The sequence below is a fragment of the Eleginops maclovinus genome, chromosome 11, assembly GCF_036324505.1.
Source record: "Eleginops maclovinus isolate JMC-PN-2008 ecotype Puerto Natales chromosome 11, JC_Emac_rtc_rv5, whole genome shotgun sequence".
NCBI lineage: Eukaryota > Metazoa > Chordata > Actinopteri > Perciformes > Eleginopidae > Eleginops > Eleginops maclovinus.
In genome coordinates this window covers 22,493,092-22,498,317 of record NC_086359.1, presented here as the reverse complement: position 1 = coordinate 22,498,317, position 5,226 = coordinate 22,493,092, and positions in this window count along the sequence as shown.

Genomic DNA, 5,226 nt, shown 5'->3' with positions numbered 1-5,226 from the left:
AAGCTGCTGAAGGTTTTGTTGCTATTTGCAGTTAGAAGGAGAGTTGGGAATAGTTGTATTTTGTTGTGTTCTATGTGATTGATGTTGATTTGAGATGTGTTTTCTGTTCTGTTGCCTAACAAAGGGTTAAGAAACTACCAGAATGCTTAGCGGCTAAAACAAGAGTTACGCGCGTTTTTCCTTAGTATAAATAGAAGTGCCGCGTATACGGAAAACTACTAGCATACATGGAGCTGTTGATTATATGTTTTGTGAAGTTGGCTGAACGTGTAATGGTTGCTACTGATTTCCCTACATAAAGAAGCCTTTGTTTCATATCCGACGTCCTGCTGTTTATTTTGGAGGTAGTTAATCTACAAAGATCTCTTTTATACCAAATAACCCCACCCTCTCTCTGTGTAGATGGAGTCCATCATGGAGGTCCCTGGGGCCAATGGTTGAGTCGAGGGCCGGGTAGATATTTGGTAAGGTGTCGCATCCTCTTCTGATCTCCATATTAATGTCATGGATGACATGAGGAGGGGTGTATGTCCTAGGCAGCAGGGTGGAGACCACAATGCGGGTGTCGGGGAATTCTTTACTGGCCTGCTCCGCCATTTTCCTCACTGCCTCAGCAGTGTTCCTACGGAGGCTGTGCAGGTCATTTGTTCCCGTGTGGATCACCAGGTACTGAGGGCTCCTGAGGGTCTCCCTTTTTTAACAGCTTCATTGCCTGGCCTGTGGTGCTGCAGCGTTTAGACAGCACTTTTTATTATCAGGAAAAAGCTTTTTTGTGTCCAGGAACTTCCCATTTGAGTCAGCCAGCAGGACCCCTTGTGGGGCTTGTTCTTCAGGCTGTGTAGAGGGAAGTTGGGATGGGCAAAGTCTGTCTCTCTCTCTTACACATACTGTCTCTCGCTGTCACCTGCTGTCTCTCTCTTTTACACTTACTCTCTCTCTCTCTCTTACACTTACTGTCTCTCGCTGTCACCTGCTGTCTCTCTCTCTTACATGAATAAACTAGTTGCATGTTGAATTGATGCATTCAATACTTATTTTCCTGCTGTATTTGTGTTAAAAGCACATTAAATAAAGCACATTAGAGTTTTGCATTTCTGTGAGTGTTATGTTTTTCAAGTTTAACATCTATGCTTAACATTGGTGCTGCCAGCCTTTTTGTAAATAAGCTATTCATGATAAAATACATGGTTATGTATGTGCAAATAAAGCACATTATAGTTGCATTTTTGTGAGTGTTATTGTTGAGAGGAAAGGAGTGTAGTTATGAGCACTAAGGTGCGCTAAACGGTAAAATGCATATGAAAGTTCATAGCACCCGTCATTAGGACACGCCTATGAGCTGCAGGACATGAGTTATGTTTTTGGGAAGTTTAACAACATGTATGCTTACTTTAGTGCTGGACTTGGACTCGGGACTTGATCAATAGGGACCCGACTCGAACTTGACTTGGATGAGTAGTGGACTCGACTCGGACTCGACATTGCCCCACAGCTCGGGATAGAAACGCATGCGCCAGATACTGTATATGGAGACAAAGTATGTAGTCCTCTTATACCAGTGTATCTCACAAAAACATCAGCTTCATTCTGACAAATCACATTGTCAGTGTCATACAGTATACTGGTCACGTTTTGGGTAATGCTAAGTAATGATATCATCGTCTCTGTTAACGCTTTTCACAACTTCTTAAACGATGTGATAAATAATTTCTATAATTTCTAATGTGTATATGTTACTTGCCTTTACTGTTTGTATGCCCTCATCCCAGATTCATCACCACATAATATAGCCCTGTGGAAGCACCGGGAGGCACTGTCCTCGATGAAGGTATGGATATCTGTAACACTGTATTACAACAGTCATTTATATGGAGCTTTGTTCAATTTTCTCTGATGTAACTATGGTGTTTTACAGCTCTGCCTTGTCCAGCGCCTCCTGTCCCCTTAGCAGCACCACACTAGCCTGCAGCCTCGGTCCCAGGCAATAGTCAGGTTGTTGCGCACTGGAACCGCTCCCATCAGCAGATAATCTGGATGAAAACTGAGTTGGAGGAATTTGGTCTGTGGCCAGGGTCACGTCCAGTGCAACATCTTATGAACATGCTGTCCCTGTGGCGTTATCCACCTCAGCCTGAGCTCATAGACTCATCACTGACCTTCCCTCACAAGTATTATCAACTTCATCCATATTTTATATGAAGCCAGGGCATGCAATCATAGAGGGTGAGAAACAACTTTGTCTTGCCCTGTCTTTATGGTGGTGACATCCAGTGTTTGGTGTAACGCGTTACAAAAGTAACAGAGTTATAGTAATGTATTACTTTTTGCTGTAACGCAGTAATATAACGCATTACATCTGAAATGTGGGTAATATAATACCCGTTACAATTCTCAGTAACGCAGTTACAACACATTTTAACCCCAAATGATGTGGTGTGTTGTTTCTAAGAACTCACAAACATCGCGAGACATTCCGACACCAGAGAAACAATTGTGCAGGTAGAATAGTAACTCAGTAAGCCTGTTTACTATTGGTTAAGAGGGCTGCAGAAACAGATTCACAATGGAGAGCTGCAGGCTCACAATGCAGAGCTGCAGGCTCACGGTGCAGAGCTGCAGGCTCACAATGCAGAGCTGCAGGCTCACGATGCAGAGCTGCAGGCTCAGAGAAAAGAACAGAGACAGACAGGAGAGCGCGCAGGCCAAAGCAACAGAGGGTAACTGTCTCTGGGTCTGCCTCTTGAACCCCGAGACGTTGAAGGACTTGTGGCAGAGTGTTGAAGATCTACAGCCTCTGTCCTCTGTGGAATTGCCGGCTTTTAGAAAGCTTGTCAGCCAAATCCCCGTTAACACACCAATGACAAGGTGAGCTAACGTTGAATAGAGACTCGTTCATATACAGCAGGTCACAGGGCCGTGCAGAGGCTCCACTAACATGTTATTAATAACACACAGAGACGTAATGTTACCGGTATCACATATTATTCAGCAGACTTAAACGGACAATGAGTTTAATTTTAGCATACCATAGATAGCTTTAATTAATGAGCTGCAATAAACAACATGTTGGCATTTAAAGCCATACTTTTGCGGTTATTTATGGTGAAAGTAACGCAAAAGTAGTGTAACACATTACAGTTCAGAGACAGTAATAATGTAATGTAACTTATTACTTTAAAAAGACAGTAATAAGTCATATGTACTGTATTACATTTTAGAAGTAACTTGCCCAACACTGGTGACAATCCTCGGGTAGCTTTATATGGCATTGGAAGGCCAAAAGTCATGATTAAGTCCAGCGGCCAGTACTATATTTTAGCTTCACGACTCACTTGCAATGCTTGTAAAAAGTAATGGCATGCTGACAAGCCCCAGTGGCTGGGGAAGCTACCAAAGCGCTTCAGCAACATCGTGCCGGCCTTCCTGACACATACAAAGGCGGTCTGCAAATCTGTCCTGGATGAGATGAGGCGCAGCGTCAGATCACCACAGGATATGTCCAAGCAGCCATCTGAAATATGAGAGAGCTCACCTGGCCTACCTGCTGCGTGTGCAGAACGCCAGGGAGGCTGAGGCAGGAGTCTACGGCCAGAAAACCATCCGTGGGTACCTCAGAAAGGCCGATGTTCTGGCTGGTTTAACATTTTTCTTTAAATGTATAACCTTGTTCGTTGAGACAGTTGCTCAGTCACTTTGTACTCTGAACAACTATGTTATTCATTTTTCTCATTTTGTTCTACAAATATAATGACTAAATCTGTACCTTTAAATCCTTATGAAAATGGAACTGCAGTACAGATCGGAGACAGATATTTTTTTAATTGTTTTACTGGGGAAGTATGACAAAACTACGGAGCCCGCGAAGGGTCATGTTGGTAAATATTTTTATTGCGTTCCCTCGCAATAGTTTTGCGTTCCCTCGCAATAGTTTTGCGTTCCCTCGCAATAGTATTGCGTTCCCTCGCAATAGTTTTGCGTTCCCTCGCAATACTTTTTGCGTTCCCTCGCAATAGTTTTTGCGTTCCCTCGCAAAACTTTTTGCGTTCCCTCGCAATACCTTTTTGTGATCATTTTTTCCCCGTTGCTTTGCCTTTTCAAATTGGGCGGTACATTTCAGTTCCCATTGATGCAGCGCTGTCAGCGTCTAGGCTACCTGGATGCATGCTGGTGTAGGCTGGCCGGACACAAACAGGTAAGTTTGTTCCTATGTTTAATTTAAATTGTTACAGTGGTGTTTTGACCTCGTTTTGTGCGTGTTGCAGATAGACATTTGCTTAAGTTAAGATTAAGTCAAAAGTTGCAAGTTCCGCATGTTTCCCCATGAGCAGTGTTTGACGTTAGAGTGAGCAGTGATTAGCCATTAACAGGGTAATGTTAAGTAAGGGATAACGGCTGCCGAGGTGTCCTGTTATACTGAATTAATGGACGAGGGCGAGGGGCAAATAACTCCCCGACGCGAAGACTCCGACCGAGTCCATTAATTCCGTATAACTGTACACCTCGAAGGCTGTTATCCCGCTTATCACCCGGTTGCCACTGTAGGCAACAGTCATTATAGCACGCAAAGGAAACAAGCGGTTCCGTTTGAAAAGAAGCCGACTTGTTCAGTTTGTTGTACGACTTTCGTTGGCCCTATAACAGCGATAGCATGGACAGCTTGTTTACAGTTGATTCCATTGTTGAGAAGCCTGCCTCCAGGCTCAACCAGAGCCAGATAGCCTATGCCTACCAACTACATGAAACAATGTGTAACTTGCGATGCAAGGGAAGTTTTATTTCTAACATTAGGAATGCAGAGACCAAATGTCCCTCACGGGATCAAACGAGTAGGCCTATATAGGCTACTTACTTAAACATGCATAGGCTAATTGTTGAGCCTGTGTAACTTTTGAAGTTCTCGTCAACCTTTTTTTTAAACCAGCCATGCATGTACAGTACTTCATTTCTGTGTTTTGGGTTTGACATGGGGCCCGGGTGGGGCTTTTTAATGTCAAAGGGAATGCTGTTGGGACAACCTGCAGGAATGAAAAAAGGGTGAGGTTTGGGATGTTGATATTTCAAGTTCAACATTCTGGCATTGCTTGAGGTAGTTTTAAAAAAATTTGCTTAGTAGGGCTTTTTTAAACGTTAAAACTATTATGTAGGCCTATCTTCTTACAAAAGCACAGGTTAAATAGACATGCCCCCTACATTTCTTGGGGGTGGGGGGGTAATGGTTTTTAACTT